The sequence below is a fragment of the Camelus dromedarius genome, chromosome 35 (assembly GCF_036321535.1).
Source record: "Camelus dromedarius isolate mCamDro1 chromosome 35, mCamDro1.pat, whole genome shotgun sequence".
Taxonomy (NCBI): domain Eukaryota; kingdom Metazoa; phylum Chordata; class Mammalia; order Artiodactyla; family Camelidae; genus Camelus; species Camelus dromedarius.
In genome coordinates, this window is record NC_087470.1 from 6,660,828 (window position 1) to 6,687,309 (window position 26,482).

Below are 26,482 nucleotides of genomic sequence, written 5' to 3' on the forward strand. Positions count from 1 at the left end.
AAACACCACTGTGGTTAGGAAGGCCCGGGAAATGATTCCACTGGCAGCGGAGAGAATTGACAGGACATAAGACTGGCCTGCAGGGCTTTTCTTTCTTTCTTTCTTCTTTTTTTTTTTTTTTTGGCAGTGAAGGGCAATTGTCTTTATTTGCAATGGACACACTATTTAAAATGTGAGCCTTGCCAGTTCTGAGAAGAGAAGTGCCCCCCAAACCTGTGCATCCATCACTCTCATCTCCAAGCACAAAATAGACCGCAGCATTTCTTCAGAGGATGCTCAGCTAAAAGCACTGAAGGCAGCCCCTACCAGGGCCTGTGTGCCAATAATGAGAACAAGGAGGCCCCCAATGCCTTCTTCCTGTGGTTCTGGGCTTCGTGAGGTCTTGGTCGAGGGCTGCTTTCTAGCAAGCCTCGATCCTCCAGCCCATCGCTGAACTGGCCGCCCTCGCTGATCCGCAGCTGCCGATTCCCCTCGGGCCCGGCCGGGGACGGCTGCCAAGGGCTCGTGGCCCCTGGTGGAGGCGGGCCCGCGGGGACCGCTTAGGATGCGGCGCTCGCTGCCCGCGGCCGGCTCCATGGCGCGGGGCGGCGGACCCCGGCGGCGAAGACGAGCGCGGCGGGGACTCAAGTCAAGTGCGAGGCGCCGCAGCTGGGAGCGAGCGGAGGGATGGACTGAGGGCGGGCGGGCGCCCTGGAGTGGAGGTGCGCCGGCTGCAGGGGGCCTGGGGTGGTGGGGGGTGCGCGTCTGCAGGGCTTTTTCTTTCCAAAAGTTTTCTCTTGCTCTCTGCCACCCCTTTTGAACTGCGAAGATGCCTGAAAGGATCTCAAATCATTTATTTTTCACTCATTGAATAAACGAAGTTGGCTATGTATTTTAAATAGGTAATGCACTATGTTAAATGCAAGTGATGTAAAGTTGAATACAACAGGGTTTCTGCACTCTAAAGGTTTATAATGTGGCAAACACCTTGATTATCTAATACATTAGTGATAACATCCAACTCTAAGCATTTACAACAAGGTAGTCCCTTGATTTTCCTGGAGTATGGAAGGGAATGCTTATGGTGAATTTAGATTCTAGGGAAAATTAACCTTCACCTGCCTCACCACGCTGCCAAAAGCTAGCATGGGCTGGCGTTGGATATCCAACAGGCAGATTAAACATCCAGTTAAGACATCAGGGGGCAGGGTCATGAAAATGTGGCCACAAATATAAAAATCGGTATTAAAATAAAGTTTACATTAAATAAATCATCTAAGCATGGGAAAAATCAAAATTGAGTTGAAATCCCCTGCAATTATCTGTTGGTTTAATTTCTTTCTTTCTTTTTATGAGACATTGAGGGAGCGGGCCACGAGTGTCAGGAGAGCGCAGTAATGCTGGAGGCAGATTGCCTGGTTTAGAATCTGGCTTTACCACTTACTAACTGTGACTTCGGACTTTTAGCTTCTGTGTGCCTCTGTTTTCTCACTTGTGAACTGGGATAATGATAGTATATGCTAATATAATAAAGTGTTTACAACAATTTCTGGCATCCAATAAGCATATACAAATGTTGGCTATGATTATGACCCCCAAAAGTCTTCCCTGGCTGTAGCTCTGGCTTGTCACTGTCATACGTGCTATGTTTGACACACTTGCTAGGGAAAGACATGCTAAATGTTTTTACCTTCAGACACTAGTGCAGGAGATGCCTTCTTGCCTGGCCCTTTTACACCTGTTGCAGAAGGGCAAGAGGTTAGAATGAATACTGAGACCAGTACTTGTGCTAGGGAAAAAGAGCTCCCTCCCCCTTCTGGCTTCGATTCTAAGAGAGGCAGCATGCAAGTCTGGCCCAGCTACACTAACTTCCTTTCTTTTGACTTTTCTTTTCTTTTTCAATATATATATATATATTGCTAATTTCTTATTTCTTTTTTTAATTATGTAAATAAGATCTCTAGTTTTCAAAGTAATTTCTGCCAGGTGTCGTGTCCCCTAACTTTTTGAATATTCGGAATAATCTAAATGAGATGTTCTTTGTTGAAATTGCTGTGTCCTATTTCTAAGTTTTAGGGTCTTTCTTAAAGATTATCATTTTTATGAAGGCTGAGATGTGAATTACAGACAAAACTTATTTAGAAACAAATGTAGGTTAAAGTGCCACCTGTAAAATCATTACAGCAAACAGAACCTTGGAGCCTCTCCAGTTTGCTCTGAGTCATGAGTACATCCTCATTCTAAGAGCCTGGGCAGGTGAGTAGACTTTTGCTGACACTGTTAAAGAAAAATGCAGATGTCAGTTACCAACTTAATCCATTTTGAACTTTCCTAATCCTTTGCCTTGAAGACATTGCATGTCTGGGATGAGTGTATACACAAAGAATTGTTGTTGTGTTATTAAAGAGTTGAAGGAGGGAACGTTTCCCATCTGTGATCATCTTAACAAGAAACATTCTACTCAAAACAGATTTTATTTAGAAATTGTTCATAATTATCTTGAGAAGAAAGATTTTCCTACACAGGCCAGTGTGTGTGTTTTGTTTGTTAGTTGTATTACAACTACATCAGTCATTCACTGGTAAAGATTTTTAATGACTTTTTTCAAACTAACCCTCATATATGATCTAGCAAATGATTTACTATATGAACACATGACTGCATTGAGAAATAGTGCCAAAAAATGGCACATACTAGATGACTCTGCAAATAATAAAATATAACAAACTCCCCGCCCCCAACTTGAATATCTGTTTCTCATAACTTTCTTCATCTTATGAAGGTATTTTCATTGTCTTCCATTCAGTAAGCCCATCTGCTACCTTTAGTTCCAAAATTAATTTTGAAGATGGCAGAACTTTCTTGCTTGTGATTGAGGTGGCCTATGTGATTAACTATTGAATTTGCTGATAAAGATTGCTAACTAGTATGGCTTATGGCTTCAGTGCTTTTTTGATAAGATAACAGTAGAAGAAAAGCTTTTGGTGAAGGTAGTGATACAGAACTGAGACCAGATTTTAGGAACTCCCATGTGTTCAGCATTTAGTCTGTCAGATGAATAGCGACTTTTGGAAATTCAAGACTAAATCTATGATCTGGAATCCAGAATATCTTCTTTTTGCCTTTTTCTTTTTAAAAATGTTATCATTCATGACAGGTTGTAGAAAATATCTTTTAGATACTGTCTCTTCACATGATTTATTTTCAAGTTTTCATCAATTAAGATGCTTGTGTGATTCTGTACAAATTTAAGAGCTGGTCACATGCTGGTACGGTAACTCTTATAACACATTAATTCATGACTTTTATTGCATAAAATAAAATTATTCATCTAAGTAGGCCTATGACTTAAATGATCCAGAACTTCTAAAACGTGATTTCCTTTGATTAGAAAAATCAGGCACATGAAGTTTGGTTACATTTAGTTTTCACTTTCAGGTAGGAATCACTTTAAGCCCGTTCTGAGGATCTGCTTTCTAATTCCTTGGTGTTTTTTTTCCTTATTAGTATAAGTAGCCAAGGATAGCAAAATTTCATTTTTTTTCCAATTAAAATTCATTACCACTGTACACAAAAATCAGCCTTAAATTATTAGTTACATAGCCATTATTCAACATTTAAAATTTATAATAAAACAAGAATATTTTTAACCAAAACTTACATAGCTAACTAATACTTAAATACTAGTTAAGTAAAACACTTTTTGTGCTCACCTGTAGTATTCTTTTGTGACTCTGTAAATAATAATTCATTAAATTTCATTGTTTCTCATATTCTGATATTCTAATATTTTTGTTCTTGAAAAATTGTAAAGACAATTTTTCTTCACCTAAAGCAGTTTTAATCAAACTTAAAGACATTTAAAATTTAAAAATTCATGTTAGCTATTTGGCAGTAGAGCATTGATGTTTATGTTCAAAGATAATAGGCTTATATGTTTTTGATAAGATTGCCATTTTAAAAATTAAATATACAGTTGTCAAGCTCCCATTAATTAAAAATAACTCATGTAATATTTTCCTATCCTAGTTCTATCTTTTATTCCCAAGTAACCTTTTTCAAGTTCTACTTAGTAATCTATTAAAAATTTAGATTCAATTGCCAACGTTCTATGTATATATTTAAAATTAGATGATTACAGAATCTTTTTCTCTCTTAGTTCTAGACAGTCATCTCTGTCAGAAAAAAACCCACCAGAGCCTCCCCCCATAGCAAGAAGAAAGGTGTGTGAGAAAGCAGAAAACCCAAAGACCAAGGAACAAAGGCAGTCAGTTACTATTGCTTTTTTATCTGATAGGGTGTATAAAACATCAGCAGCACTGAGATGCTAAAGGACAGCAGTGGAATTATTCTCCATATTTAGGCTGACTCTGGGATTGTGACTGATTTGACTTAAGACAATTGAATCAGCTGTCAGCTTGTGGTCTTCTAATTTTCTTGGTCTCACACATACCTGTAAAATAAATTGATCATGTACTCTTATTTTTCAATTATCTGTGTATCTCATTGTGAAGTTAATATACCTTTGAGGAGAGGTTTATTAAAACTGTAACTCAAATAGTCTTCTAGAAAAATTTGAAATTAATTCTGACTGTTACTGTTATCTGAATAAAACACATTGATTTCACCGCTTTAAAGTGGTTGAAAAAAATCTAGTGTTAGAAGATGTGTGAGTTATGGTGCTTTCTTGCTGTTCTTTCATATTTAAATTGGTATTATCCTTAATTTTTTGTTGTTGAACTCTTTTAGAAGCTACGTGTGTGTTTTGTGAGAGTTTGTTTTGTGACGGTTAGTCTGCCTAACGGTATATAATATAATCCGATGGTCCACTTACCTGGGCATTTGTAAATTGCAACACCACAACACGCAGAAAGTTACAAATGGGTTAGAGCCCCTGTATCCTTCTACCTGCGGCACACTCACATTTCCCTCAGGTCACCTCACAGGCTGCAGAAGGCAGGTAGATCTCTGACATGGTCTTAAGTGAGATCATCAATGGCAATCTCTGTTCAAATATTGGCAAAGCCAATTTCTTCAGTATTAAATATGAAAAGAAGTTTTTGGGTATTTTCTGTACCCAAGTGAGTGATCTTATACCATCCCCTCCCCTGTACCATCATGCACACTCTCTACTTTGACCACTGGTTTAGCTGCCTTGAATGTCATGGAAATTGTCCGAATCATCCTTGCTTCCTGTATTTAAAGATGTAATTTATCGGTTTCTAATGAATCAAATATCTCAAAGAATAACTAGGAGATAGGGGATGGAGCAAATAAATAATTAAAAAATAAATGAATTAATCAGTTGAATAAGCAAATCCCTCTTAATCTCTCAGGGTCTCTTCCCTCATCTTTAAAGTGAGCATCTTGATCTCAAGTGTAAAATTGTATAATTTTAAATTTGCCTTGATTTATTCATACTGAGTTTAGATTTTAGCCAACAGAACTTTTTCTTTAGTGCCATCTTTTGGCCAATGTAACACAATCCAGTAGGGGAAAAGAATTAAATTGTTCAGAGTGCATTTTATCTTATGAAAAAGGAAGAGAGGAAGAAAGGAAGGAAGGAAGGAGTTCTCTATTGAGAAGCTTTTTTTTTTTTTTTTAAAGCATGTTTCTTATAACATTTCTAACAAATAAATAGCCACCTATTTAACTTTTTTTCCTTGTAGCTCAGATTCTGGAACTTCAGAGGCTAGCCTTCACCTCCTTCTTCCCCACCAAGCTGGCCCCGTAATGAACTGAATGTTTTTAATCGTCTCACTGTTTCTCAGGGAAACACATCAGTTCAGCAGGATAAGTAAGTCATTATGTTAAAGAGTCCCAACTATAGGTTATAATATTCCTGAGCATTTCAATACAATCCAGAGAGAACACTTAGCTCTCTCTGTGTGGGAGGTGGAGTCTGACTTGTGAACTCATGCTGTATTTTATGTGTTTTTCCAATGGGAAATGAACCATATACACAAAATTAGATGAATTTATTTTCCTGTTGAACATTATTCCCTGCTGTAGATTTGCATTGCTTCACTTCAGCACTTGCCTTGCCTTTTCCTTTTGCAAGTCAATTAGAATTGAAATATCTTTGTGATCACTTGAAGTTGAAATTTCTTGGGACTCTTCATGTTCATTGAGCCCATAGAAGCCTCTAATCCAATATCCTGCCTTGAAAAGTGGCATATTATTTTATCTTTGGTGGATATAACAGCTGACAAAGACCGTGTCACATATGTGTAACATGTTACCATTTGCTTGTTCTACAAATCCACCACAAAACTTGAGTCATTGTGTTCTTGAAAAATAAGAGTACCTTTATAGGTGGAGAGGTGGAGAGGGTAGAACTCAGGGTGGGCTGTTGGGGAAAGAAAAGTTGGAGGGGTAGGGAAAATACTATTTTCATCAAAGTTGAAGTGAAAAAGTATCCCCACATTGAGCCAGAATCTCTCTTGTAAAAATTTCATACTAAAGGTGTTGCCATAAAGTATTTATTAACTCTGACTTGTCTGCTTTGATTTTGAATTATAATGTTGTGGACGTATGTACTTGATATCCAGCCTCCCATGCCAACTTGTTTTCTATGCTATGATCTTCCTACATATATCAACAATTTCTGAAATTACAGGATACTGTTTAAGATCTGTCTGGCATGTTTGATCATGCTAAATGGCTCTGTAGACTTAGATACATGATTATTTTGAAGTAATCTTTAATCTACTTAATTTATGGATAAAATTCTTGATTAAATTTTAATATAGTTTAATCAGTATATGATATGTTCTTTAAGGTGATCTAGTTAGGTGATTTTTTAAATTTAAAAACAAGTATTAAAAGAGTCTTGAATGTTGTTAAATCATACCTCTCATTTAACTGAGAAAAGAGCACAGCATTAGGAATGTCTGTAGGAAGTCCATTTTCACTAGTGATATGAAGAATTAGTAAATTTTGTCCACCTTGTATTTACGGTCATAAAAGTTTGTCAGTCTTTTGATAATCTTGACAGTCTAATCATAGTTCCATGTTTTTTACTGAAACGGTTTATCAGCTACCAATCATTTAACTGCATTGTCATCTCTATAAATTAAAACTTAGAATAACTGACTTAACCCAAACCCTCACCTACCTTCTGAATCACTTTCTTTTGGGCTCCTTTTTGAGACTAGCATATTTCACCTGCTAGAAGTTAGGTCAAACACATTGTTTCTGATGACATGACATGCCAGCACTCACTCTGTCCTCATTCTTCCCAAGCCTATTGTATGATTCTACATGCTAAATATTTAATATAATAACCAGACTTACTGTCAGTACTGGAGGATTCAGGGTCAGGCTGACAGGAATGGCTCACTTATTTTTAAAATCCCACCAAAACCTCCCTGCTGTTGCTGAGGGGCTGACTAGGCAGAAGACCTCCACGTTTTTAAGATGAGTTAAATCAAAGGTTATTAAATTTTGACTGACTCACTCCCCACACAGACATGTATTTGTGTAATTTTCATATGAGACTCTAAAGTAATTATCAAGAGGAATAAAATTCATTAATGGTTATTGAAATGGGAAAAGTTTTCTAGTACTAGTCAGATTAAATAGCACCTTGAAGTGATGGATTTCATTTACTTGATGGCGTTCCTCTTCAGGGGCTACATTTTAGAAAGCGAGGACAGATCGGTTCCATGGATCAGTAATAGAAAGTTCCCCCTCCCCAAATCTTGGTAGAAAATATAAGAACAAAATATTGTAGCTAATTTAGGTGTATATTGAATTTGCTGATATCCAGTGCAAATAGGAAAGCAGGGCCCATTAAAGGAAATGTTTGCTGTGTTTCTATTATTCATACCATTGCATCAGCTCAGCCTCAGTGTCCGCCTGTTACCATCTGCAGTCTTTCTCCTCATAATTCTGACTCTTTCCCTGTAGATCTGATAAAAGTGACTCTTCTGTGTCAGAGATACACAGGTTCTTTCTGTCTTTCCTACCTTCTGACCTTTCAGTGATGTTCTAAAATGCCTTCCTAGAAACTTTAAGCAAGTCCCATTTTTGTTGCATTCATAACTGGTAAATGTCAATGCACTAACATTTTTAACCATAAATTTTAATATATATATATATAATATATTTTTGTGATCATAACTCTCAGACAAAGTAGTGGCAGACTTTTTTGTATAATAACATAAAAAATTGTGCTATTTGTTTTCTGTCTATAATCTAAAAGTTTTCTTTAAAAGAAATTTAGATCTATGAAAATTAATTTCCTCAGTGAATATTGCCCCCTCAAATTGTGGGAGGTGAATAGGTAGTTTTTCATGTTGGTTTATTGATTTTAAATAAGAAGTTTATGGCAGGGTTTGTGATGAAAAAAGGTATGCTAGGGGAAAAAGGATACTATGGTACCTAAAGTATAGAAAGAAATAGAAAGAAAAAGAGGTTTTAAAAAATAATTATTATTTTTAACTAGTAAATGCTATTTTAGAAATAACAATGTTGCATTTTTTCATGTTACAGATTTTTTGGACCCTTAATTTCTTTTTCTTTCTATCATTTCCTCTTTCCACTAATCATTTTGTCTCCTTTCCCTTTGCACTTCCCCCCCCACCATGTCTTATGGCCATTTTCCTGATCATCAGTAGATCCTCCAGAAGGCAAGTGGGGGAAGGGGGAGGAAATTAATCTCATTCACAGCATTGCAAGACTGCTGGTTTTGAATGGAACAAAAGTAAGCATTATTTTTCCTTCAGATCAGATCTGTTGTGTAAGTTTGCAGTGTTTAACCTTAACTTAAACAATTTTGAAGTTGATTTATATATTCCAGAATGTGAATAGATTAATTTTAATAGAAAAGAAATACCAAGGATGTATGTTTCCAATTTCTGTATTTTTTCTATTATCTTTTATATAAGGTAATCTCTATAAAATATTAACCCTAATATTCTGAGAATATGAGAGTATTTTTCAGTATCTAATGAATAAAATTCTTTATTTAGTGTTGAAATTCTTTTTCTTCAAAGGTCTGAAAAAATAAAAACAAGTAAGAATGAAAAAAAGGCATCCTGGTCTCTAGGCTGGGCCATACATTAAGTCACTGGAGGCAAGTATTTACTTTTGTAATATTACAACCTTTGACATGACAGAATTGTGTTGGATGTTATGTCATGAAGGGAACATTTAATAGATTCTCAGGATAAAGAGAATGATCTGAATGAAGGAAATTTTTGGAGACATAGTATTATATAACTGAGGGTACTGATTAGTTTTTTCTTTTTTTTTTCCTTAGGGTGATTTGTGTCATTAAATGCAGATCATACAACTCTTAGGCTGTTATCATGGATTTTTTTCTTTATAGTCAGCTTCTTAAAATACACATACATACGTACATACATACATATATACATACATATTCTGTTTTCGAAGTAACAGTAGCAGTTGACTGTGTATTAGATCATAACTTTTCAACATATGAAGCAATAGTTATAATTTGATGGCTTCAGTTCATAGCTTTTAAACCCCACATCAGTTAAGCTTTTGAAATGGCAGATTCAGACTTTTGAGGAGGTTTTGCTCCCATTACAGTTCTGGTTAAATTCTTAGATTACCAACAAGTTACTGAGCATTAGTTTCAAAAATCTCAAACTGATGCATGTATGCAAATAATACTTTGGATTTTGTCATTACACATCCATGTGGTAACAGTTCCTGGTATTATTTCTAGTAACGAGGAACTCCCTTCATTTTTTGAAATCAATATAACTAAACCCTAAAAATAAAGGATTTTAAAAAATCCTGAGCCTAAATTTACCTCCTTTAAATTTCTATCCATTGGCCTTTCATCAGCCCTCTTGAGCTCTAGTAGAATTAATCCAGTACATCTTTTTGTGGGTATCTGACAGATCTTTTAAATATTCAGCCATTTAACTGTGCTTTTGTATGCTCTCTCTAATGGAAGTTCTCTTATCATCTCAATAGTTTTAGATTCATCTGCTCCTAATATGATATAGTCTAGGATCCTTCTTTCTGCTTCCGCGGTTTTGGAAAAATCTCCCATTTTTCAGAGTTCTTCTTAGAATGTGGCATCCAGAGCTCAATCGCATTTCAGATGTGGCCTCAGCAGAATATAGTAACTCTCTTGCTTTCTTCTGAGATATTTACTTGTATTGCACAAGTCATTGAAAATGTTGGTAGAGGAATCAAAAATTGTTAAGCCATTGATCTCATATAAATAAACAAATTTATTTAGCTTGTAAAATTGAGTTAAGCCCCTTTCCTACTTGGAGCATTCTCTTCTATCTTCAACTTAAATTTTATGCTTATTTTTTTTCCATTGAATATTTTAGTGGTAGGTATGTACCTAAATGAATTTTGTTTGTGATTTTTTCTAGGCAGTGCATCTCTTTAATATATCAATTTAATAAACATGCCATGTCTGTCTTTGTTTCTGAGGAAAGACTGACTAGATATTGAAGACCTCTTTCCAGACTGACAGGAACATGGACCCTTTAGGTGTGGTTCTTCAGCACTGATGGAAAACTACCTTACTTACTACAATAGTGTTTTTCTTACTCACCACATCTACAAGGATGTCATTTGAAAAGCTTTTTGTATGGACCTTTCTGGAGTCAACATATATTGTAATATGACATTCTCCTAACATGCTGTCTATTGATTCTACAAAGAACTTCCCCATGAGATTAGTGAACTTCCCCATGTTATCTTATATGAGCATTTATATAAGCATTTAAGTGTTTATATTTATTTAATGTTTTCCTCTGTGAGACTCAACAAGAGTTACTCATCTGTAACCTCTGAAATCCACTATTTTTCTCCTTCCTAGAAAATTGGGTCTATGTGTTTTATCCCTTTTATTGATCCAGTGTACCAACAATGGTTTTGCCTCCACAATAGTATATATTTTCAAAACCCTGTGACATAGTGTTTCAGAAACAGAAGCACTTGAACTCATTGAATAAGTCTTAATTATCAGTTCTAACTTATCTTGGGCTTACATTTCTTCTTAATTATCCCCGCACCTTGCATCATGAAGGCTGTTCTCATTCATCAAGAAGATGGAAACAGAAAGCTTGGTTTCATGCCCGCATCTGCCCTCATAGTATGCCATCTGTCTTAGATGATGGGCATATTTCAGCGTAATTTTTCTTCCTGCTCTGAAGCACAGTTACAGTCAACCTACATATTTATTATGTCTTAATTCACACTCATTTTTAGTCTTCCTCATACAGTTATTTCAATTCAGATCCTGTCTTAAATTCTTGTAGGATAAGGACAGTGTTTTGATAAACTTTCTATTTCCACAGTTCACAGTCCAATGGCATAAAGCAGAAACTTAGAAATATTAAATTTATCATAAAGCTCCCTAAAGAGCCTCACTGTTCTCTTAACATTTTACTCTTAATTTTTTTTTCTTTGACACTGTTAAGAGTTTTAAAGTTTTTGCTATTTTTGAGCCATTCTCCCTTTAGAATTTCTGTCTATACAGATATTCTTATATTTCTTCAAATTGGTTTCAAATTTGCTTTCTTAGTACTTTAGGTGATATGTGTTATACTTTCTTCAGAATGTCTTTTTTGATGTAGAATTATACTCCAGCCTGACAGAGTCACATCTTCCAGTTAATCATCATTTATACTTTCTTACCTGTCAGAATTCACTATACTTGAATAGCTCCCAATATTACTTCATTAAATTTGAAAGAGATTAAATTACTAATAAGAAAATCCAGATGCAGCACTGGCTTTGCTCCTTGCAGAAGGCACTTGCTAGCTGACACCTGATTAGTTGATGCATGCCATCACGGCTTTTACTGTTTCACACTGTGTCCCTTTGCCTAAAAAATGAGACAAGGGACCAGTATGGATTTTATTACTAATTGCTTGGAAAGACTTCTTAAAGTCAGAGAAAAAAATTAAAAGTAGTTTCATGATACAGCTACTGAAGTAAAGCTCTGTTTATTTTTCTCCCAGCTCAGGGGCATAATCAACCCACTTCCAGCTTCAAAATGAATCAGAACGCCCCCACTTCAGTGTGTGCACACACACACATCTGAAGGGCGCACAACAGCTGGGCTCTGTGTGGGGGCTATGATTTCTCCTCACTGGATCAAAGGTGCTAGTTGTTGTGTCATTAGATACATAATAGATCTTTTAAAAATGATTATGTTGAACATGTTTTGAAAAAAATGTCAAACTGTTTAAGACTCATAAAAATCTGAGGGATAATATGGTTCAACCCCTGAATTATATAAAACATAAGATCACTGCATGGTAGGTAAGAAAGGAAAACCTCTGTTGATGTGATGTGAGTAGAATGGCGAGGGGATACATCTCTTCGGTAGTTGAGCGTCTTATGTATGCAACGCCCTGAGCTTAGTAACGCAGGCTGCGTAGAAATCTACAAAAGGCCATTGCAATGTACAGTGTGGCAGAGAGAGTAAGGTGGGTAGCAGCCCCCGTTTCTTGAAAAGTTCCTGTATGTCAGAGGCTGCACTGGACAGTATGCAAATTACATCTCTCTTAATTTTCACAACAACCCCAATGACACATATTGCATCCTCATTTTTACAGATGAAGAGACTGAAGATTCAAGAAGTTAAATAATTTCCCCAGATAAACTTAGCTAGAAAGTGGAAGAGCCAGGATTGGAAACCTAGGTCTATTTGTCTCCAAGCCTGTGCTCTTAACCCCTTTGGTAAAATGGCAGGCAGCTAAAATAATCAACTATAAATGAGATGAAAAATTAGAGACTAAGGGTTTTGGGGTTTCAGGAAAGGGAGAGATTATGCCAAGTTGTAAAAATACGGAAAGCTTTGATAAGGAGGTATTTAGGATGAACCTTACAGGATTGTTGCTATTGACAGGTAAGGACTGGCAACCAAGATCACAGAAGAGCAGAAGCAGAGATGTGGAGGCAGAAGTGGATTTGGGGGGAGGGGGCTGTATAGCTCAAGTGGTAGAGCACATGCTCAACATAAACGAGGTCCTGCGATCAATCCCCGGTACCTCTTCCAAGCAGAAATAAATGAATAAATCTAATCCTTAAAAAAAAGAAAAGAAAAGAAGTGGTTTGGAAACTAAATCCAATTGAGTTGAAAGGTAGAATATACATGACAATGGGCAATGAGACTAGGACGATGAGAAGGAAGCATGTATAGGAATTTGGGGAGCTAGGTTTTTTTTTGTTTTTGTTTTTGTTTTTTAGCATTTAGGGATGTTCCAAGACTCAGTTTAATCAGCGAACATTTTTGTTCATTGTCTGTGAGGGAAATACAAGAGTCTAGCTTATGCGTTGTGAATAATGGCCAGCAATTCCCCCATTAAAAAACAATTTACTCTGTAAAAATATAATTTCCTAATGATTCAAGTTAAATTGATTTCTCCAGTATAATTACACATTCAGCATGTCAGAAAAACAAAATAGAATAGTTTTACAATTATGTTTTTTGAGTCAAAGATAAAATCCATCAATGACTCCTGGAAAAGAAACGTGTGTGTATTTATGAGTATGGAGTGTTCAGGAGCTAAGAGCAGATTTTGAAACAGCTGATTTAGGATGGCTGTTTAAGATTCAGGGGCAATTTGGCGTAAGACTCTTTTCGTATGTCTATTTCAAAATTTTGTGTAATTATTTTTTTAATACCTCATGATGCATCCCTAGCTTTCATCCAATCCTTCACACCTCCTTTTCCCTTGAACCTGCTGCAAAGTGTCAGGGATGGAGTTAGGATGCCTGTTTCAGGTGAATGGAATAATTACTGTTTTCTTATCTCATTTTTTTCTCATAGAAGAGAAATTGTTATTGTTAAGTGAGTCTAATTTAGTTCATATCGACAGTATTTCCTCTTTTTTCCTTGTTTTAGATCGTACTTGTAAAGTATGGGATAATGTCACTGGGGGGTCATCCCAACAATGTCATATCTGTAAAATACTATATTATAGAAGTTTGGTCTTCACAGTGTCAACATCTTATATTAAGGTGTGGGATATCAGAGACTCAGCAAAGTGCATTCAAATGCTAATGTAAGTAACTTAAAGGCAAATAGCATAAGGGGCAAATAGTCCTTGTTTATAAATAGGAGAAAAGATAGGTCTGTGAGTGCATTTTTGTTTATTTATACCTGTCTACTTGCAAGGAATGTTAAAGTGTTTACAGTAAGAATGCCGATAAAGTAAGGTGAAAAAAACTATTGAGAAAATAATATATAAGAGCTCAATATTAAACAGGAAGGGAGAAGTCATATTTGGTCTGTGACTAAGTACACATTTCATATTTCCTCCCTAACCAAATAACTAAGGAATTAAATTTTCATAGTATTTATTACTTGTATAGTTAAATGATTTACATGCTTCAAATGAATACCACTCCCTGGAAAATGGCTGGAATCACCATTGTAGATGGTGAAGAAGTACTTGCAACATTTAATTAGCATGTATTGAATAACTGAGAGGGCTTTTTTTGTTGTTTTGTTTTTTTTTTTTAGGACTTATCACTGCCTTGAGGTTAGACCATATTTTATAACTTTAGGTTGTGTTGGATAATTGGACGATGAGTTTGTTTCCTGTGTTTCTTATCATGTATGTCTTTAAAATGTAGAGCAGATGATTCTTTTTGCCATAAGGTTGATGAACTGTTTTACATAATTAAAATTAGGGTGAACTCTGTTGGTTTAAATAAGAGTAGGGAGCATAGGAGTGGTTAGTTTTTTACTAATTTGTACAGTGGGGTTTACTAACATTAAATTCTATTTTGCATGTTGAGAACTACTAATTATTTACTGTATTGAATACAAGTCTCTTGAGGGAAGTTTTGTAGAAAAAGAACACTGTTATCTTATGTTAGAAATTTACCCATCCAGTTGACTGACTAAAATCTAATTTGAAAAGACTGATTATAACTTGATATTTTAGAAGTTAACTGAGAAAATGTTCCCAAATTTAAAAATACACTTGCCATTTAGAATTTAGCAGAGGAAATAGAAGTAAGTTATGGTTAAGCAATAGTAACTAATCCATATATGATTGGGTTAAAGTAAACAAAAACTAAAAATAATTTTAAAATTCCTCAGTGTGTTTAACTGAAAAGGGCAAATCTTACATATGAAAGAATATCGGTAGGCTTGCCCCTCAGGGGGCTTCTGGAAACTGCAGGAAAATGAATTACCTCTGTGGCACTGCATCACTTGCTGAGTTTTTAAATCATTGTCATCTAATCTTTTCTGAATCATATTGAGGTCATCCTTAATTCAGGACCCATAATTCCCAGTGTTTAAGGGACTTGCAAATTGAGTTTAAAGCCATGTCATCTTGTTTTCTTCATTCATTCATTTATTTATCTGTCAAAATGTTTATTTATAAGTGCCAGTCACGTGTGTGTGAAGTGCTGTGCTGGGTAAGCTGCTTACAGTGACCAGATCTGGTTGCCTGCAGCCAGTTTCCTAGGAATTTAAGGCATTCTAAGCCTAACTGTTACCCAGAAATGTGACTTACCTTGCTGTTTCACCTCTGTTAAGGTCTTCAGGTCAAGTTCCTCTTGGAGATGCCTGTTCTGCAAGTACCAGCCGGACAGTTGCTATTCCTTCTGGGGAAAACCAGATCAGTCAAATTGCACTAAACCCAACTGGCACCTTCCTCTGTGCAGCTTCTGGAAATGCGGTCAGAATGTGGGATCTTAAAAGGCAGAATTTTAAAGGAAAATATATTTCTTTTATATGGCAAATATATTTTTTCACTTATCATTAGTGCATGTGAAGTCTAATTTTTATAACCCCAGAAGTTAATATAAAATCTTGGGCTTTTCTGCTGAATACAACACTCCTAAATATCTCTTCTTTCCTCATTAGCAAACTCCCAATTTTCCTTCTTTTATCTCCATTGCTGGGGAAAATATATATGAAGGAAAACAGCCTTCCTTAATATATGTCTCCAGTTGTACTGTTTACTAAGAAGAGACCAAGACTCCCATCCTAACTGCATTAGTACCTTTGAAAGAATTATTTTTTGTAACATCAGTCATGCATCTTATATCTCAAATTTTTCAGTTTATAAACTTTACAACTTTGCACATAAATCCTCACAGGATTTTAGTGAATATGAAATAATATATATAAAAGATGAAGTCGTAAGAAGATGGAGTGAGTAAAAAAAGAAAAATGATATATTGAAGTATGAGATTTTATCCACTATTTATTTTAGTTCTTTCAATTTTGGCAGCAAGAGAATATTTATTTATTCATTAACAAATATATATTCAAGATCAATTATGACAGACACTGTACCAGCACCATGGTAGGTACTGGGGATAAAGGCTAAGCCAGACAAATGTGGGGTCCACCTTCTTAGAACTCATCTCATAATGGAGGATAAAGGCCACTGAACAGGCAATTACAGGATACTGAGTTCAGTCTGCAATTCAGGAAATTCAGATAATAATCCAATCTAGAAGGAATCTGTTAGTGGTAAATAAAGGGCAATTTATTTTAGAAATTTTGAGGAATAGCTAGTTATAACTTGTAATATTTTAATGCATGTTTGAGAAAGTATAATAAACCTAATTTATATATAAATAAATGAGAGAGAAAGAAGAAACACAGCCCTGAGTACTGTTTTAAAAATAAAAAGAAGAAAAATAAAATGAGTGTTTGTTTAAGAAAATTAGGAAAGAGAGGAAGACTTGGTTTATTCTTGAAGATGTTAAACTTGTAGCCAGAGCACCATGGAGGAAGAAACTTAGTCACCACAAGAGGCAGAAAAGATCAGGTTTTGAAAATCTTCACACTTTCTTTTCTGCTGAAAAGTTAGATCCTTTGAAACCTGCCTGATTTCAGCAACATGATTAAATACAGATTCATCTTAACAAAGTAACTAAGAAAAGAGTGTTCAAGAAATGGTAATATTCTGGAAGCCAAATATATCTCTGTATCACAGCAGCTTGATTTGAAGCAGGACTACGAAAAAAAGTTCATTGTCACCCCTGACATTTGACATCATATGCTTTTCTACCAGTCAGATACATTCCTGGTAATTTTCATATCTTTAAAATAACTGATGAAATGGACTACCTATGTCCTGGTGCACATGTGTACGCACATAGTGCCCACACATGTGTGTATACATGTGTATATAAGATAGGTGTACATATACGTGCATGTGTATGTGTGAAAATATGTGTGTGTAAAAAATAATCTTACTTTCTCCATATTGCTATTTTCTAGTTATATCAGTGACATAGTTGTTTTAATCCAATTTCACATCGGGCCTGATAACATCAGTCATATGTCTATAACATATGCAGACATTTAACAGGTTAAAGTTTACCTGGACTTAGGGTGGAGTTAAAATTAACCTGTAGCAAGTTTTTGGACTCTTGATGCCATTTTGTTTACTACTTGAATGACATTAGTCACTTTGGAATAACTTGTTTAGGACTTCTGACACTTCCATCGTAGTTTGGCCATTTTTTGACTGTTAATTTGAACAGACTTGTATAGAGGTGGAGTTAAATCAGAAGAAAATGAATGAATAATTTTATCAAAGAATATAGATTATTTTTGTTGAGACTTAGCCTCAGCATGCTAAGAAATATTTCCAAACAAAATTTTTTTCTTTCTTTCTTTCTTTTTCTCTAAGGTTTCAGTCCACAGGAAAGTTAACAGGACAACTAGGCCCTGTTATATGTCTTAACTGTAGATCAGATTTCCAATGGACAAGATCTAATCATCACCAGCTCCAAGGATCATTACATCAAAGTGTGTATAATACAGTTGTTGAATTATATTCTCCTATTGATAGATTTAAAGTATTCAGATACACCTAGGACCCTGTTCTCTTAATCATATTTCTTTTTTCTCATTTCTAGCCTTTGCTTTTTCTTCCTGATCTTCCTCACTCATAGTTCCTGATTTTGTTCTTATTATTTATACGTATATGATCACTTGTCACAGAAGATAGGTTGGGAGGGATTTTAAAGATTTCTTGGCTCAGTCATCCAACTACTGCTTAAGTCCCATCATCACCATCTTTTATACTGAACATATTATGGTCTTCAGGTTTTATGCAAGTAGCAGATGAAGAGAGATGCATAATTTGATTTTGGAGATGTTAAGTTTGAGGATTTCCTTGTGTAGACCAGTAGGCCATTTGAAAGGCAAGTCCAAGGCTCAAGATAAGTTATAAGTAGACATGTGTGTTTCAGAGCCAGTCAAACAGAAGCAGATGTTCAAGAAGTTAGAGTAGTTGATATGGCCAAAGGAGCAAGAAGTTGACATGACTCAGCCTTGGGAATCCTATAAGAACCAACAGGAATAAAAGAGGATACAGTGATAAAGAGATCTAGGAAGCATATAAGTGCTCCTTTTAAAGGAACTTTTATTAAAAGATGAGAAATGAGTTAGTGACTTGAAAAGAGAATGGTTAAGGGGATGGGATTTGTATTCTATAGACTTGAGCATGTTTAAATGCTTGGGAGATGGGCTCAGTGGAGAGGGAAAGTGTGAGCAGAAAAGGGGTGGCAGTTGATGAATCAGACCAAAAAAGAGTCCGACCAAAGATGTGAACCTTGGAAAGAAGTAAGTACACTTTAGCAGCTGAAAAGAAGGGATGGGAAAGAGAATGTCTGAGGATAAAAGCAAACTTTTGTAACTGGGAGGAGGGTCCAGAAAGTTAATTTTTGATCACACTAGCCTTTGCAGGACATCACAAGGTCAACAGCTGAGAGAGATGAGGGCAACTGAGGGGAGGGAAAAGTTCGGAATAGCAGCTCTGGGGTATTTGCGATGACCAGCAGGACCGCTGAGCCAACTAGCAGTGTTGAAATAACCATCATGTCACTTATTTGAATAGCAACTGGATTGATAACCAGCATTTTTATTATTGAACATACCATTTGTGCACTCATACGTGAAAAAATTGTTGCCTTTAAAAGCCTAATATGTCAGCAAAAGTAATCTGAAAATAGGGCTCAGTTTCATTCTGAGTCATTCATAGCCAGTTTTTTTTTAGTTAACTTAGTAAAATATCACAACAAAACAAATCATGTCTTGTTAATATACATCTCATGTATTTCTATGAATGGACACATATAGGTACTTATATGTAAGTTAAATAGGATGACTGCTTTCTTTCTGCTTTTATTTAGATGTTTGATGTAACTGAAGGGGCTCTTGGAACTGTGAGTCCCACCTGCAGTTTTGAGCCCCCTCATTATGATGGCACTGAAGTGATAATCATACAAGGGGATAACCTAGTTAGTGGGTCCAGAGACAATGGAATCAAGAAACGGGATCTGGCTCAAAAAGACCTTCTACAGGTAATGCACGGGACAGACTGGGTGCTTCAAAGTCACCAGTATCCTCTATAAGAACTTGAAGAGCCTCTAAGTAGAATTTCATCATTTAAGGATGATATCAGTCAGGGCTTCCTCTTCAAGAGTGTTTCATTGTCATCCATCAGGGTTATTAATTATGAAAAGGGCAACACTTAGCATTGAATGATAACCTCTTAGATAAGAGGAGAGTAGGCCCTGATAAGAACTGGAAAGTCTGGGATTGCCCTGTGCATTTGCTTACTAAATAAAATCGGTCTCAGAGTAAAGCAGTTACAGTTTCTCATTTTGTTTTGTTTTTGATTTAGGTATGCACAGTCCAAAGAAATCTAAGTGTAGCTAAAGTCAGAGCAGTGTAAATGGTGCCTCCTCTGCAGGAGCATGTTCATACCTCCATGAGTGGTGGTTCTCTCATTTCCTGTGGAATGATGGTTGGGTTGAAGTGTTTTGTCAGTACAATCAAATATTGGTGGCTTTCCCTAATTCCCAGAGGAAGAAATGAATTAGCATATGAACTTGTTCTCAGGTTCCAGCTTTCCCTTCTCTCCGTGTGGGCGCGTTTGTCCTGCTGTTGCTGTCACTTTCCTGCTGACAACCAGATGAAAAGCAAATAAACAAGTAGACTGTATGTTGATAGAAAAAACCTGGCAACAGATGCAGACATTGCGTTCAAAAGCTTTTCTTTTATAGATGTACATTCTTGGATGTAACTTCTATATTATGCATAGGAATATTTTTATGCATAAAATATGGTCATAATGTATGAGCTTATAATTATTGCCTACTCATTTTGAAATGTATAGTTTAGCTCCAGCCTTCAACAGAAAGCTTTAGGCTCTTGTTCTTGTTCAAAATTTAAGGCAGTGACTTTATGAGATAATCCTTAGAGACTACATACCAGGTTAAAGTTTCCAAACTTGCATGAAATACATGTTAGAGAAAGGTGAGATAATTACTCCTTTGAAGAGGAAGTGATGTTTGAAAAATCCTGTATACTTTCCAGGTCTTTTAGATTCTATAGATTTTTAATATTCTAACCCTTTAATGCTGATAACACTGATGATAACTAGTGAGGCAAATTGCAGAGCAAATTATAGACTTATTTCTTTAAATCACTAAGAGTGATTGCATACCAAAATTTTTTTTAAAATAGTTTCCAGGCCAATTCAGTGTTCCAAATATTGAATTTTGTCAGTAAAAACTTTTGTAACTTGTTTTCATATGAAAATTTTCTTTGGAAGCCTCCTCTTATGCTGATAATTTTTCCTTTTTCTCTCAGCAAGTTCCAAACACACACAAGGACTGGATCTGTGCCCTGGGAATGGTGCCACCCAGTTTTGCTCAGTGGCTGCAGAGGGGGTATTCTGAAACTCTGGAACGTGGATAACTTTGTGCCCGTCAGAGAGATGGCAGGTTATGATGGCCCCAGCAAAGCCATAGGAGGTAATTCCACCCACACTTTTACTGCTACTGAGTCAGCTTTCCCGTGTGATATTTCTCTACACTGGTTGCTCGTGTTCAGATTTAATGAATGCTCTGTTGTCAGCATCTGGGAATGCAGAACATGCGAAATCCTTCTTTTATTGCAGTCACTTTAATGGCTGTTCATGCTGTCTTATTTCTGTTTTCTGAGGCCCACTGTGGGCACTGAGTTCGGGCTCCCCAGGTACAAGATACTAGTGTTACTCCTGTATCAGCTCTCTGTTTACACTGGGAAGTCTCCTGCCAGATCTTCTCCTGGTGATTTTAATTTTTTTTAATCATTGATAGGTGACTAATTTCTAAAGTTTTTTTTTTTTCCCAGAAAGGCAACAAACTTGCCATTCTTCATATTTAGAACAAATTATTTAAAAAAAAAAAAGAAAAAACCTCTTTTTACCTCTCCCAACTCTTCTAAAATACATGGTATGAATATTTGCTTCCTCCCTATTCTGATGACTGGATTGATTAATTTATTTGCTCATTCATGATGACTCTCCTGTGTGCCAGGCACTGTCCTAGGCTGTTGGGAACAGCAAAGTGAGCAAAACATGAACAAACCCCAGTTTTATTCTAAGGAGATGAAAAGAAAATAAATAAGTAAAATATGTCAGATGGTGATGGGCGCGATGGAGAAAAACAAAGCAAGGAGGAGAGTACAGGGTGGGGGTGGGGACATTGCGCAGTGAGAGTGGTCAGTGAGGCCCTCCCTGAGACAGTGACACTTAAGAAGGTGCTTGAAGGAGGTGTAGAGATGCGACCATAAAAACGACATGATATGTGTATAAGCACTTTGGGAAGGAAAGCATATGTACTATAGTGTGAGGTGTTTGTCTCCTTCAAATAAAATGTGATTTCTCCTGAATATCTATCTTGAAAACCTCCCCATGTCATTTGTGCACCAATTATGTTACTTAATTTAACTTGAGCACCTTCCAGATTCTTTTATCCTAAGTGCATGATAACCCTGATTTTATTTTGAAGCCTCTGTCCTATTTCTGTGGTGTCTCTTATTATCTGTGATATTTTCCTCAAATCCCTCTTTTCATTTAGATTTGCTTTCTCTCATCTTTAAAGAACATCAAAGCCAATTTATTTTGTGTTTTTCTAGGGTGCTTACTTTTGATGCTTCATTGATGCAATTTCCAAGATGCATTACTTTCCTAAGAGTCATCGCTTTTGTTTATCCCCTGGGAAACTTGTTGTGTCCTTGACAGTTTACTGGAAATAACTTAATAGCCCTCAAAGTCATAGGACACTCAGATAAGACTATAAAAGAATTGTGCGTCCCTGAGGCCTGTCCAGTGAGGTGTGAGGGTACTGTAGTACCTTCCATGACCCAGTTTTATTTTTAAAGAACTGAAATTTCCCTCAGTTTACTCCTGGTGCATCAGATGCAGATGCATTTACCACATAACTTCAAATCAGGAAAACAGACAATAAAATCAGAGGGGCTATTTTCAAATTAGTTCTACATATTTGCTGTTTAACAAACGTGTACAGGGCTTAGTATCTGCCAGGCATTGTTTTAAGAGTTTTCAGGCACTAAAATTTTGTCCTCATGAGAACACTAGGAGGGGAGCATTGTCATCATCCCTGGCTTACAGGAGGGAAAACTGAGGCACTGTGTAATTCCCAGTCCCTGTAGAAGTGATTCTGTCATATCTGATTCCTGGATCTGTTGTCATTGATTTTTCTTATGATTATGGGTCTCATTTTCCCTCCTTTTTTATGTCAAGTAATATTTTATTGACTGTTGAACATGACAGTGTTGTGTTTGAGTATCTGGATTATATTATATTCCTTTAAAGAGTGTTGGGCTTTGTCTGTCAGGCAGTTAAGTTGCTTGTGGCTCAGCTTCATCTTTCTGAGACTTGTTCTGAGCTCTTCTTGGATCCCTACTGACTGTCTTAGGCGTGTGATGACACTCTCTGCTCTACTGGTCAGAACCTGAGCATCTCACAGCCCTCAGTGTGCCCTGGGAGTCATCTGACTTACACTTAACTAGTGATTGGTTTTGGGCCTGGCTTTACTCATGTGCAGCTTCGCCTCTATGTGTATTTATGGAATTTTTTCCCTGTAGCTCCACAGTTGTTTTTGCATGCTCTCTCCTCTTCTCCACTTGGTCTTACAAATTCCAATGACTTCATACTTCCCAGGTGTTTCTTACTATCTCTTCACCTCCCATTCTGTGATTTTTCTGCTTGGTTCCCCCGCCCCCTGCTGTAGTCTGGAAGGTGATTCCAGGACCAGAACCAAGTCCGTCACAGAGCTTACCTTCTCTGTTCCCCTTTTCTCAGGGATCACAAGCCTGAACTACCCATTGCCCAGTGTCTGAAAACAGATGTTCCTTACATTTTCTCAAGTTTTCACTTTGTTTACAACAGGAGAGAGAACCTGGCACAAGTTTTTCTCTCATGACTAGTAGTGGTGATCATCTTACATTTCATATGCTGAAAATTGAACTCCCAGCCTTTCTGAGGCTTGCTCTGTAAACTTCTCCATCTCAGTCAATGGCTTCTCTGTCTCCTCTGTTCCTCAGACTTGAAACTTTCATTCCTCCCTTTCTTTCACACTCCATAACAGCAAATTCTGTTGGTGTTGTACCTGTAAATTACATCTAGAATCCAACCACTTCTCGCCATGTCTTTTGCTGCCTCACTGACCCTAGTCACCATCAGCTCCTGGATGACTACAACAGCCTTCTAAACAAGGGTCTTTGCCCTTGTGTGATATATTCTCAGTACAGAAGCCAGAGTAATTTTTTTAAAACACAAGTCAGATCATGTTTCTGCTTGGCTGAAAAGCTCATGGTCATTGTCCATCTTATGTAGCAACGAGCCAATACTGGGCCTAGCCCCCTGAGCATCTGTTCTCTCTCATGTCACCTTCTAGCACCCTCTGCTGGGCTCCTTCTCTGACAACACTGATCACCTCTCTGCTGGTCTTTGAACAGAGCAGGCTCACTCCAGCCTTAGGGCATTTGCCCTGGCTGATCTCTTTGTCTGGAATACTTTGCCTTCAGACATTTTTCTAAGTTCTTTCTTCCTCAAGAAGAATCACCTTGCCATTTTATTTAAAATTGTGATCTCTCCTCTGACCTGCTATTCCTGCTCCCCTTTGCCATGCTCTTTTATTTTTCTATAACATTTATTACTTTCTAATAAACTTTATAATCTAATTATTTATTGTGGTTTGTTGTCTGTCTCCTTTTGCTAGAATGTATGATCTATAAAGGCAGAAAATTCTATTATTTATTTATTTGTTTATTTTATGTTCATCCCAGGCACCTAAAATAGTGCCTAGAGCACAGCAAGCTCTCAATGAAAATGTGCTGAGTGGATGGTTGAATGGGATAAATGAGATGGATAAATGGGTGGATGGATGAGCACAGCCCCTTACTATTTTCAATGTACATGTGCTGTGTGGGTGGATGAGATTATTATTTGTCCCCAAGTTTTATTCAGATATAATTGACATACAGCATTGCACAAGTTTAAGGTGTGCAGCATAATGATTTGACTGACATGTATAATGAAATGATTACCGTAATAAATTTAGGAATTAACATCCATCATCTGATGTAGATACAAAAAAAAAAAAAAAGAAAAAAGAAAAAGTGTGCCTTTTATTCCTGTGATGAGAACTCTCACAGGAGGGAAGACTATTGATTAAGAACTGGAAACCCTGGATTCTAGGCTCTGCTCTGTGCTCCACTGTGTTACACTGGACAAGTCAGTAAATGTCCTTCATCCTTGAAATGGACTGCATAACATTTGAAAAGCTTTTTAACTATAAAATTCCATGGCAAATCTTTCTTTTTGGCTTTGGATTTATTAGGAAATTAGAGAAAAGCAACACTCCCCTTTTAGAGCCATGAGAGACATGGTAGAAAAATGTGACTGCCTAGTGACTGGTCCCCAGTGCCCACATGTTGGGTCAACAAAAATAGTTTTCTCAGAAAAATTTTGCATCCTCTGTGTTCTATGATAGGTAGAGTGGTATTCCACTTCTTAATACCCTCGTTTTTCCTGTGGGCTTCTGCTGATTTCACTGGAACATGATTCTTCCTGACTGTTGACAGAGTCACTAGCTCCCTGGAGTCCCTGCCCGGCCCCTAAACTCTGACCTTACTCTGGGCTCTTTTGCCTAAGGACCTCTGACCTTGTCATATCAGTGTGATGTTTAGGAGACAGGAACCTGGAGCCAGACTGCCTAGATTCAGATCATGCCTTTATCACTTACTTTATGATCTTGGGCAAATTTCTTCACTTCTCTAGACCTCAGTTTCCTCATCAGTAAATAGGGGATAATAGCATTATCTGTATCTTTTGGTAGGCAAGGAGAATTAAATTCATTCATCTTTGTAAGGCACACATAGTGACAATGCTGGCACATTGTAAGCCTTTGATAATAGGAGCTATTTTAAAGTTCATTATTATGGGTAACTTTGATATAATTATAGTATAATGTATATTTTTACTTACACCTATTAAAGGTCTTTTCAGAAAATGTTTCCATGATAAGTAATTCTAAGAACTTATTTCTTTATATTTCCACATCTTTTCACATGTTCATTTTTAATTTATTATTTTGTAGTCATCGAACTGTGAGAATTTGGAAGGCTCAAAATTTACAAGATGGTCAAATGTCTGATGCAGGAGATCTGGGGGAAGATATTGCCAGTAATTAAACATGGATGAAGATAGTCATAAACTGAACACTGAGATAACACTCTGTGTTCTGTATGGAAAATGTCATCTTGCATTTATTAGGCAAAATTGTGAATGGGATTAACTGGGAAATATATCTGAGTCCAACTGCTGAATGTAAAGATATCTGCTTTTGTGACAGAAAATACATCTGGAATACAATGCAACCCGCTGTTTACTGTTCAGCCGATTTACCTATTTAAACATGTCAAGAATGTTAGTCAAAATGTGGTCTCTTTGTCTGGTATTTATATCAGTCTACAGAGGGTTCCCAAATTTGAAAGCTCTTTTAATGTAATGGAAAAGAGAGGTGACAGTATATTGATGATTTTTCACAAAATGGAGTTGACCTTAATCTACTCACAAAGACTGTTACACAGTTTGTGTTAAGTATTGCTGTTTATTTGTCGTGACCAAAGTTGTGCAGCTGCGCTGTACTCTGTGCTCAGGACTAAAATGCTGTTAAATTGTTTCATTAGTGCTGGGCATACATTCTGTGATGGAAACGTTTTAATTTCAGTTTTATTAGATAGGAATATTTCTTTCCCTTCTTATCTGATTTTTAGGGAGGGGCAGGCCTGTCTCAAGCACTGGGACCTACAGATCAGTGACCCCCTTGGCCCCCATCATCCTGGTTCACTGTTCAGAAAACATGTTAATCACACTGGTGTCGCCTCTAGGTTCCAGGTGGCAAAGGGGAGGGGTTGGGAGCGCACACTTAGACACCAGACTAGTTGCCTTCTGACCCAGGCTCTCCCTCTCCCTGGCTTTGCGGCCTCCGGAACTTCATTCTCCCTGCCTGTTTCCTTATTTGTAAGTGGATGTAAATGCAGTGCCTCTTTCCAGGAGCTACTGTGAAATCAAACAAATTAATATTAGGGCGATCAGCTGCCCTGCTTTGCCCAGGACTGTCCCAGATTTAACGTGGGACGTCCGGCATCCCAGGAAACCTCTGAGTTCCCGGACAGCAAACAGGGAGGGTCACCCTCATTAAA

At 36.8% G+C, this 26,482-nt stretch overlaps 1 pseudogene; it reads left to right on the forward strand.

The window, feature by feature from the left end:
* Positions 1-574: 574 nt before the first annotated feature.
* On the forward strand, positions 575-25,807 carry LOC135319979 (kinesin-like protein KIF21A; annotated as a pseudogene).
* Positions 25,808-26,482: the final 675 nt, after the last annotated feature.